The sequence below is a fragment of the Antennarius striatus genome, chromosome 10 (genome assembly GCF_040054535.1).
Source record: "Antennarius striatus isolate MH-2024 chromosome 10, ASM4005453v1, whole genome shotgun sequence".
Lineage (NCBI taxonomy): Eukaryota > Metazoa > Chordata > Actinopteri > Lophiiformes > Antennariidae > Antennarius > Antennarius striatus.
The window spans coordinates 22,317,111-22,329,180 of record NC_090785.1 but is presented as its reverse complement, the minus strand read 5'-3'; the positions used below and the strand labels follow the sequence as shown (position 1 = coordinate 22,329,180).

General features: G+C 43.9%; 1 pseudogene; it reads left to right on the top strand.

Moving 5' to 3' along the window:
- The first annotated feature begins 447 nt into the window (after window positions 1–447).
- On the top strand, window positions 448–6,928 carry LOC137602413 (matrix metalloproteinase-17-like; annotated as a pseudogene).
- The last annotated feature ends 5,142 nt before the right edge of the window (window positions 6,929–12,070 follow it).

The following is a 12,070-nucleotide window of genomic DNA, read 5'->3' as shown; positions in this document are numbered from 1 at the left end:
CACACACACATACACACACACACACACACACACACACCTATGGGCAATTTGAGACTGGCCAATTCGCCTGAAGTGCATGTTTTTTGAGGTGGGAACGATTGTGAAACGATTGTTTGGTTGCAGAGTGAAGGGAGAAGGAAAGCTGAAAATAAACATGAAGACGGACGACGGGAAGAAGAAAATAATTGATAGGATCAAACATAAAAATTCAGTCACTGTTTCAAAAGAAATGAAGACCGATGACATGGATGTGTCTTTCATGAATCCGTCGGTTTATTTGGAGGACCAAACAATCCGGAGCCCACTGAGAGAGTGGGGAGTGACGCCCATGTCCAGGATACGTTGGAGGATGTGGCCCGGAACGGAGGTGACCGAGGGGGACCCAATACCTCAAAGTTATATTTGGACAATAAATCAAATCTCTTCCCTACTCCACCAAGTTTTGAGATGGTGGAGGGTTCTGAACACTTCAGGGTGATCCACAACAGGCAGGAGAGGGTCAGCTCTGCAATTAGACCGGGTCACATCCTCCAAGAATATAAGGAGGATGGACAAGAACACTACGCCCAGGAGGGTACGGAGGGAGGACGAGCAGAGGACATTCTTCTTTTCCTTTGGGCTTTCCCCTTCAGGGGTCTTCACAGCCAATCAGTGTCCTCCATCTAACCCTGTCTTCTCATCCTCTTCTCTCACACCAACTACCTTCATGTCCTCTTTCACTACATCCATAAACCTCCTCTTTGGTCTTCCTCTAGGCCTCCTGCCTGGCAGTTCAAAACTCAGCATCCTTCTACCAATATATTCACTATCTCTCCTCTGGACATGTCCAAACCATCTCAGTCTGGCCTCTCTGACTTTATCTCCAAAACCTCGTTCTCTGGACTGTTGACTCTAAATCCTCCACCTTCTTGTTCTCTTCTCCCTGTAACCTCTCATCACTCAGTAGATGTGATGATGATGTGATGATGATGTGATGACGTCTGTGTAGGTTCTCAGTCATCCAGGTCATGGTTATCCAAAAGCTGTTTGAGTCAGTCCACTGGACGTTAAGAAAGTTCTTGAAGACGTTTCGTCTCTCATCCAAGAGACTTCTTCAGTTGAAGAAGTTATGATGTTATGATGATGTGATGGTAATGTGATGATGATGTGCTAATGTGATGGCGATGATGTGATGGTGATGTAATAATGATGTGGTGATGATGTGATGGTGATGATATGGTGATGATATGGTGATGATATGATGATGTGATGGTGATGAGATGGTAATGTGATGGTAATGTGATGATGATTTGGCGGTGATGTGATGGTGATGTGATCAGGGACATATGTCATCTTCTGGTGACCCTTCCTTTAAGTCAGGGAAGACTCTATTTGTGTCTAATGCAGCTGTCTCTATATCTTCATAGAATTTGATGTTTGACAGACTATTTTGATTCAAGTATCTCAGACCTGCTAGGGTGGGGCCCTGACATGAACTTGTGACACTTGATGCCGGTTAACATTGTCAGTCTAGTCTGTCCAATGGCACCACCTAGTGACGTACAATGACATTACACCCTAAAGTTTGGAAACTAAACCTACACAATCTTCAGTCTGTAACCAGCTCACTGTTAGTCCTGTTGGTCTTCCTGCTCTTCTCTTCTTTCTCAGCCTCTGAAGGTACTGATTTGTTCACTGTACTGGTCCACGCCCTGGGTCTCTCACACTCCTCATCTCGCCACACAGTGATGAGGATGTACTGTACTACCAGGGTCTAGCTGGAGACCCTCTCCAGTACAGGCTGGGACTCCAGGATCTGAAGCTTATCACCCAGCTCTATGGTCATTACTATTACAGAGGATAAAGCAGCTGCTTTGTTGTTTTTTAGTAATTCTTTGTATTGGGGAGGCTCTTGATATTTCTGGAAGAATTCCTGACACAGACAATCTCTTCTATAGAAGCTAACAGTGTTAGCTCTATGGAAGCTAACAATGTTAGCTTTATGGAAGCTAACAATGTTAGCTCTATGAAAGCTAATGATGGTAGCTCTATGGAAGCTAAAAATGTCAGCTCTATGGAAGTCAACAATGGCAGCCTTATGGAAGCTAACAATGTTAGCTCTATGGAAGATAACAATGTTAACTGTGAAGGTTCAAAGTTTACTTCAGACAAAAACATAATCACTCTCAAGACCCAGACAAAATAGGTAACATGACAGAAGTTCCTTTAACATAAGTCTAGCTTCCACTACTCTTTCCCATAACTTCATTGTATGGCTCATCAGCTTTATTCCTCTGTAGTTGCCACAACTCTGCACATCTCCCTTGTTCTTAAAAATGGGCACCAGCACACTTCTCCTCCATTCCTCAGGCATCTTCTCACTATCTAAGATCCTGTTGAACAACCCAGTCAGAAACTCTACTGCCACCTCTCCTAGACACTTCCAAACCTCTACAGGTATATCATCAGGACCAACTGCCTTTCCACTCTTCATCCTCTTCAGGGCCCTCCTCACTTCATCCTGACTAATCTTTGCTACATCCTGGTCCACAACAGTCACCTCTTCTAGTCTTTGTTCACTCTCTTTTTCCACGTTCATCTTCAAAGTACTCTTTCCATCTTCCCATCACACTACTGGCACCTGTCAATAGACTTCCATCCCTATCCTTAATCACCCTAACCTGCTGCACGTCCTTCCCATCTCTATCTCTCTGTCTTGCCAACCAGTATAGATCAGTCTCTCCCTCCTTACTGTCCAACCTAGCATACAAGTCATCATAAGCTTCTTGTTTGGCCTTTGCTACCTCTACCTTCACCTTACGCTGCATCTCCCTGTACTCCTGTCTACTCTCCTCAGTCCTCTCAGTGTCCCACTTCCTCTTAGCTAACCTCTTTCTCTGTATACACTCCTGTACCTCCTCATTCCACCACCAAGTCTCCTTATCTACTTTCCTTCCAGATGACACACCAAGTACTCTCCTACCTGTCTCCCTGATCACATTAGCTGTAGTTGTCCAGTCATCCGGAAGCACCTCCTGACCACCCAGAGCCTGTCTTAACTCCTTCCTAAAAGTCATGCAACACTCTTCCTTTTTCAGCTTCCACCATTTCGTCTTCTGCTCTGCCTTTGCCCTCTTGATCTTCCTCACCACCAGAGTCATCCTACACACCACCATCCTATGCTGTTTGGCTACACTCTCACCTACCACTACTTTACAGTCACTGATCTCTTTCAGGTTACACCGTCTACACAAGATGTAGTCTACCTGTGTGCTCCTACCGCCACTCTTATAGGTCGCTCTATGTTCCTGCCTCTTCTGGAAGAAAGTATTCACTACAGCCATTTCCATCCTTTTTGCAAAGTCAACTACCATCTGTCATTCTGCATTCCTCTCCTGGATACCAAACCTGCCCATCACCTCCTCATCACCTCTGTTTCCTGCACCAACATGTCCATTGAAGTCTGCTCCAATGACAACTCTCTCTCTTCTAGGTATGTTCTGCATCACTTCATCAAAGTCCGACCAGAATTTCTCCTTCTCCTCCAGCTCACATCCTACCTGTGGAGCATACCCACTAACAACATTGAACATCACACCTTCTATTTCTAGCTTCAGACTCATCACTCTATCTGACACTCTTTTTACCTCCAGGACATTCCTAACAAACTCCTCCTTCAAGATAACTCCTCCTCCATTTCTCTTCCCATCTACACCATGATAGAACAACTTGAGCCCTGCTCCTAAACTTCTAGCCTTGCTACCTTTCCCCCTGGTCTCCTGGACACACAGTATGTCTACCTTCCTCCCCTGCATCATGTCAACCAACTCTCTACCTTTTCCTGTCATAGTTCCAACATTCAACGTCCCTACTCTCAGTCCTATACTCTTGGCGTTCCTCTTCTCTCTCTTCGTGCGAACACACTTTCCTCCTCTCCTTCTTCGACCAACAGTAATCCAATTTCCACCGGCGCCCTGTAGGTCAACAGCGCCGATGGCGGTCGTTGTTAACCCGGGCCTCGACCGATCCGGTATGGAAGTCATAGGTTTGATTTGCATGTTTGATTTTGCAAAAGTTTTACACCAGATGCCCTTCCTGAGGCAACCCTCTGTATTTATCTGGGCTTGGGACCAGCACAATAAGACACTGGCTTGTGTCCTCTTGTGGCTACATTCCAATTGCCAAAGGTCTGGCATTCACAAATTAGACGGTAGTCTCACATGGTCACCAGAAGAGCTCCACCTACAAAACAGACTAGAGCTCCTTCTGGTCAATCCAATCCAATCCAATCCAATCCAATCCAATCCAATCCAATCCAATCCAATCCAACTTTATTTGTTAAGCACTTTACAACAACCACAGTCGGCCAAAGTGCTCAATTACAAATTCTTCTGTAACATCACTACGTGTGATTTTCTAATGATTGCCCCGGACAAGGTTTATGTTGCTAGCTTCCTGCACACTTATTATGTCACCATCTAAAGCTAAACCTTTTATTTTTGGTTGAGGTAAAAAGAACAAACTGTTAGCTACCAACAGTCCTCACCTCCCTCCGGAGTCTTCCCTACATGACAGAGGTCACTGTAATCACCAAATTCTTAGGTATGACCACACAGAATACATGAAGAGATCATCTATTTTATCTTCAGATTAAAAACTGCATGAATGTGTTTCATAATGCCAGTCAGTGTTTAGTGATTAATTGTCACAAATGTTAAACATATCAGAACAAGAGCGTTCACAGCAGACAGTAGGTGACCATTCATTTGCTTAAGCTACTTTTAGATTGCTATCTAGGGCCTTTCAGAACTGGCAGTAATATATAGATATACAACTCCACATATGACTTGAGTGACCTTCTGATCAAGAAAACACAATCCTTTCTATGTTATGTGCAACTGAACACAAATGTCATGAGCCCACACACATCATGTCCACTGAACCAGATGTTAATCAGACAGTGTGTAATCCATCTCTTCTGTTGTGTGTGTTTTTTTTGTCTGGGGGGTTGTCCGTCAAGCATGGCCCAGGATACATCAGTGTTTGGTTGCCACGTTTATTATCTGCACGTGTAAATTTGCACTATTAGTCTATAAATTCTATATGTGTAACAGTTTACCTGGAGTTAGTTTAGGGTAACCTGACAGATGGATAAAAACACAATCTGTATGGAGGGAATGACTGTTGGATATGGAGAATACATCTCCATATCTACCATCAAACCGATCAACGCTGGGCAAGGGCCCAGCGTTGATCCGTTTTGCAGACCTGGGTGCAAATCATTAAAATGAACTGATCATTAAAACAAAGAGAAATATTTTAATGAGGGGATTTTTGACATGAGGTCATACTGAAGAGAGAGTTCTGACAGAAATCATGCAGTCATAAGGTACACTTCATTCTGTCAATGAAATGTCAGGTGAAGTTTTGTTTGCTCATAAAACATTTGGGAAGCCTAACAGTAAATTAGGGGGCAGCACTATGCTGAGCGATTACAGATTTTACATGAAACACGTTTCTCCAGGTGTAAACCAAGTCTGCTCAAGTTGTTTGTGACCCTTGTATCGATTACTAACGTAAGTGCTCAACTAACGTAATCAATACAAGGGTCACGGGGAGCTGGGGCCTATCCCAGCTGGCATAGGGCGTGAGGAGGGGGACATGTTGACAGTTGGCTATTTGTTCGTCTGTTTCTTTCTTTATGAGTCATAAAGTTTATACATTTATTTATTCATTCATTCATTCAGTCATTCATTCATTCATTCATTCATTCATTCACAGTCCTCTCCAAAGACGCCGACGCCAGTTCTGGGTCAGACCGGGATGCGCTGCCTGCTGGTGGGAGAACTCTGTGATAGGTGTGCTTGGTTTATAGTACCAATACATTTGTTTTCATATATTTTGTATGAAGTCTCGTATTACTGTTTTATCGTGGAATTTCCACGGGTTCCCGTTAGTATGTATATACCTTCTCCAGTCACCACTGAATGGCTGCAACCCTGCTATCCCTCATCAAGATGGAATGCGAAGTCCACGTGACTCACTAACAGCAGTGTTTGACTACTGTATTGTTATTTGTGAAGTCCTTTCTGTAGCCTGTAAGCTAAGAGCAGCAGCATCTCTGTGGTAGATAGACTTGAACATGTGGCCGCTTGATAAGATTGATGAGATGGAGAACTCGTAACCTCAGTGAATCGACCATTAGATCCAACAGATCATGACTGAATTTTCATTTCAGGATGAAATTATGGATTGTGCTTAGTTGTTGAAAGAAATCCCTAATTTTGTCCTACCTAATTGAGGCATAAAGCTGTTGAAGTGTCCCTATGTGTGTTTTTGTCTTTCGGCCCCTTTATTGATCGATGTAACACCAGTTTTGACGCTGTGGCAAAGATCCGCGGGGAGATTTTCTTTTTCAGAGGTCTGAATACACCAGACCTTGAATTATTAGACTTGTCAAAATATTACTAATTGATAACATCTGTCTCCTTTGTTCACCTTTTCATTTTATGTGTCCCGTACCTCCAGGTCTGACGGTGTGGCGAGTCAATGGTGGCAACTTGGTGTCTGTTCTGTCGGGAGGCTGTGGAAGGATCTGCCTCCTGACTGTCTCTCATGCTGTGCTCCAGAGACAGTCAGATCATGTCATCATATTTATCAGTGGTATGACATTACTTGTTTACAGAGAAGGTTACCTTCTACTATCTGGATGGATTTCCTACATTTCTAAAGCAAATACTTTTTCCATTCATCACTTCATGTCTTGCTGCAGCTTCACAGTTTCAGGGATCTGTCCCTTCAAGAAGGCTACCCTCAGCCTCTGTCAGCTCTCAGGATGGGGGCAAGCCTAGCTGGAGAAGATGAGGTGAAAGACACAGGAGGAGGACGGTGATGCCTGGTATGGGACCCAGATGAGGGCCCCATTTGGAGTAATATTGGAAGCATATAGCAGGAGAAGGAAGGAGATATCTAGACTCAGCTGCTGAGACATGGAGTCAATGGAATCACCACAGATGGTGAGGACAGACGTGATGTTTATTTCTGTGTGGAAGATCTCCGTTCATCAAATCCCTGTCCTGGCTGGCATGTAGGGATGTGGAAGGCAAGAGAATGTTCCTGCTAGTTTAATCATGAACGATCACTTAATCTGGATGTGATTGTGAATGAACAAACTCTTTAGATTCACTGAACTCTAGACTTGTGGACTCGTGCTACCGATCAGTGACAACATGTCTCAGGAGTAGAACCACACACACCCTAGCCATTGGCACAAGTAGGCTATAGCAGACCTACTACAACCGTTACTGCTCCAGATACTTCCACCCTGAGCCTCATTTAGGGAATCTCCATTTCCAAATGAGCTTTACACTTTAGCTACAGATTGGGTGATCAACAGCCTTTGCAGGACTCTTTTCCTCCTGCACTAACCTCATGTCTACACCTGCATTTGTCAACGGACAGGATGTCCACTGTGACCTTGACATGAAGCTCTGTTTCACCTGCCAGTCTGCCGCTGCCTGTTCGTCTCTGTTCATTTTGTATGGTGGCTTTTTAACGGGTGGTCCATTGTGGTCAGAATATCAGGCTTGTCGGGACCTGTCGACCGAAATCAGTCTCCCTCAGACAGGCCTGCACAGCGTTAATCGGACTGCATCTGCAGGTTGATCAGCACAGAAACAGGGTAGTAAGATCATGCTGTTGGAGTCTCTGAGGAAATGAGGTTCCAGCTTCTCCAACACTCATGCAAGCAGGAAAACTGCAGTCACAGTCTGGTGCCTTGATTATGTTCTGAGTCCCTGCATGTTGTTCCGGTGTCTAAAGTCAGGACATGTGTTTTAAGTAAGTCCATTTTTTATAGATTTATCCTCGGACTCCGTTGCTGGTGAGACCGTAGAGCCCATTTTGATGCCTAATAGTTGTTCTTTCTGTTTTCCTGGATGGCAGCATGTTAGCATTCTCACGTACCGCAGCTGTCATGGCTCTCCGTTCAGTGTAGCTGTGATGTTTCTGCATCCCTTTTGGTGGTCTGTCTGTGGAATAAGTCACAGGTTCTTGAGTTCATGGTTGCTCCTCTAAAAGTTTAATGAAATGTTTAATGAAAGCAGCTTTAGCTCTTCTACGTGATCTGAGAGCTGCGTGTTTCCAAAGCGACGACACCACTCATGAACAAACAGCCTCAGCCTTTATTTACAGCCTAACAGATATTCACTGTCACCAGTCGAGGGTTACGTTCAACTGACCTAAAATATTAATCCAGGCAGAAATGAAGAGGTGAATTCATCAGTCATTCCCAGCCTTGAGAGAGACAGAGTGGATGGATACGTTCACACACACACACACACACACACACACACACACACACACACACACACACACACACACACACACACACACACACACACACACACACACACACACACACACACACACACACACACACACACACACACACACACACACACACACACACACACACACACACACGTTCATTCTCCTTGTCACTGTGACGTAGATTAGTAGACGGAGATAAAGTCGGGACTTCGCGTAACAACCAACAGTTCCATATACTTACACAAATACACGACTATAAGATAAAACCTTGGTCTTACCAGTAAAATGCAATGTTTCATTAGCTCCTGGTGTTGTAATCACATTCTTATCTCCTTTACTGATTTCTATCCCATTTACTAACGTGTATTTTTCTCCAAAAAAATCTGTTTCCGGCCCGTCTCATCGTGTTTACACCATGAGCCACGAGTCTTTGTTCAGCAGAGAAAGCAGCTCCACTTTAGGAAAAGTCAACAGTTATATCATGAAAAACAAGAGTGCAAAACACGAGAAGAATAAGAGCGAAATACGTAACAACAAAGTTACTGAAAGAATTACAGACTATGGCGATCGATCGGTAGTGCACGCGTTGACATTGCTCATGTAAACAGGTGCACGTGAACATGAGGGGGGAGGGGGGTGTTGACAGAGAGAGATCAAAGGGGGGAGGGGGTGGTGATGGAGGGAGCTGGGAGGAACGCCCATTATCACAAAGCGTTTCAGAATGGATGTGATTTTAACCACATTCAATCAAAGTTATTGAGGACCACAGATCCCTTTGGGGCAAGACATTTAGAAGACAGTGTGGTTGGACGTCTGGCAGCTGAATGACATGAATTCATAAAAGAATAATATGTGACCTTTAAAGATGAGGGCGGCACGGTGGCGCAGTGGTTAGCGCTGCCGCCTCACAACACGGCGGACCCGGGTCGAGTCCCGCTCTGTGTGGAGTTCGCATGCTCTCCCCGTGTCTGCGTGGGTTCTCTCCAGGTTCTCCGGCTGCCTCCCACCTCCAAAAGCATGCGCTTCAGGTTGATTGGCCGTTCCAAATTGCCCGTAGGAATGAATGAGTGTGTGTGTGCATGGTTGTATGTCTTTGTGTGTGGCTCCGAGGTGCACTGGCGTCGTGCCCGGAGTGTCCCCCGCCTCACGCCCTGTGTCGCCGAGATAGGCTCCCCGCGACTTGCTGTGGTGGATATATCGGTGGTGATCTGAAGATGACTGACTGACTGCCTTTAAAGATGAAGAACTAAAAGAGTGGAGCTAAGTAGTTAGCCAAATGCTAGCTGACTTCAACAGCTTGTGAGGAACTTTGTGTAGCTCTGAGCCAGGTCATTAATACACAATGCTACCGTAGCCTGAACACGAAGTCCACCTCGGGGATGACCACGCCCTTATCCGGGTGGGCAATCAAATATGAGTCAGGATAGGTCAATCACTCTATCGATCACGCCGGTGCTTTATGAATCAGTGTATGCACTTTCCTCCGGGATTAATAAAGTATCTATCTATCTATCTATCTATCTATCTATCTATCTATCTATCTATCTATCTATCTATCTATCTATCTATCTATCTATCTATCTATCTATCTATCTATCTATCTATCTATCTATCTATCTATCTATCTATCTATCTATCTATCTATCTATCTATCTATCTATCTATCTATCTATCTATCTATTTTGATTGTCTCCGGCCATGAATTCCGAACGATTCCAAATATTTATTGATGCAGGAACCGTTTGTTTTCCAGATTCTGGGATGTGGTAGGGTTAGGGAGGACCACTATGTAAATGTAGAGACCTGAAAAAGTGTCTTTTTCATAATAGGACTCTTTTCTGACTTCCTGCCTGCATGGGATTAGAGATTTGCCTCAACATGTCACAAGTGGTAAATTAACGTGGACAAACTCTGGTTGAACAAGAGCTCTGTGACCTGGTAGGCCATCCTCAGCATCCAGATATCATGATGTCTGCAGTTTAACGGATGACCCTTTTTTACCCCATTAACCCAAGAATTAGTGAATTCAAACAAGCCTCTGTTTGTGTCTTGTCATGTAGTGGTAGGTGTCAGAGTTGATGGATGAAGGTTTAAAATAGTTTGTTAATTAAATTAACTGAAATTATTCAATTAAATATTCTGTGCATAAAATCAGTTGTATAGGTTCTTCGGTTAAAGACTGGTGAAGTGCCACGCTGGAACTCCCCTTGATGGATTCCCTGAACATTTGAAAAGAGGAATCCTCAGATTCCGAGTCACCTACATGAATTACTGTCAGCTCGACAGAGGACGTCTGTGGTTATTTCATAGAAAGACAAGCAGATAAGCTGCATGCCATCAAGCTAACGTAATCGTCAGTGGTTTCACTATACATAGAGGAAAAAATGTGAATCAGCCTAAACAGGAAAAATGCTGTTTCTCACATTTGTTCCTGTACGATACTCCCTGCAATTCTTCTTCTTTCTTCTTCTTTTCCTTTCGGCTTTTCCCTTCAGGGGTCGCCACAGCGAATCAATTTCCTCCATCTAGCCCTGTCCTTTGAATCCTCTTCTCTCACACCAACTACCTTCATGTCTTCCCTCATTACATCCATAAACCTCCTCTTTGGTCTTCCTCTAGGTCTCCTGCCTGGCAGTTCAAAACTCAGCATCCTTCTACCAATATATTCACTATCTCTCCTCTGGACATGTCCAAACCATCTCAGTCTGGCCTCTCTGACTTTATCTCCAAAACCTCTAACATGTGCTGTCCCTCTGATATACTCATTCCTGATCCTATCCTTCCTGGTCACTCCCAGAGAGAACCTCAGCATCTTCATCTCTGCTACCTCCAGCTCTTTCTCCTGTCTTTTCTTCAGTGACACTGTCTCTAGACCAAACAACATCGCTGGTCTCACCACAGTTTTGTACACCTTTCCCTTCATTTTAGCTGAAACTCTTCTATCACACATCACACCTGACACTTTCCTCCACCCGTTCCATCCTGCCTGGACACGCTTCTTCACCTCTTTTCCACACTCTCCATTGCTCTGGACTGTTGAGCCTAAGTACTTAAAATCCTCCACCTTCTTGATCTCTTCTCCCTCTAACCTCACTCTTCCACTTGGGTCCCTCTCATTCACACACATGTACTCTGTCTCCCTGCAATTATAGAGTATTAATACATCTATTAGTGTATGAAGACATGGAAAGAGGACAATGACTACAATAATAGCGGACACGAGACCCTTTTCCCACACAGCTACAGAACATGAGAACCTAATATGTAATAAAAGCCCAGAAATCTTCAGTATTACTTGTACTGGTGGAATCTCCTCTCACAGTACAGTATTGCAAAGTGCCAATTTAAAAACATTTTTTATTGGAATTCTGGTGACTTTTATGCCGCATGAGCTGTTTGATGTAATTTTATGAATTAAATCATTTTATAATTAAATTAGTCACCTTAATTTTAAAACATGTTCTGTGTTTTTCACTGTTGTTTTAATGATGTTATTTCTATGAAGCTCCACAAAATTTTACTGATCTTCCATCTGCTGGTGGGTGAGTAGATGATGACAGGATTACTGTCATCACCAGAAACAGAAAAAAATGACCGAGCTGTGGAAGCTCGAACAGACGCTGTGAACTTTCCTTTTCATTTCATAAACAGGCAGTGTGGTAGAAACCTGCAAACTTCCGCGTTCAAACTAGAGAGATAAGGAACAACACCCTCTATGTCAGCCAACCAATGTTGTTGACCACACAAATACATTTACAAA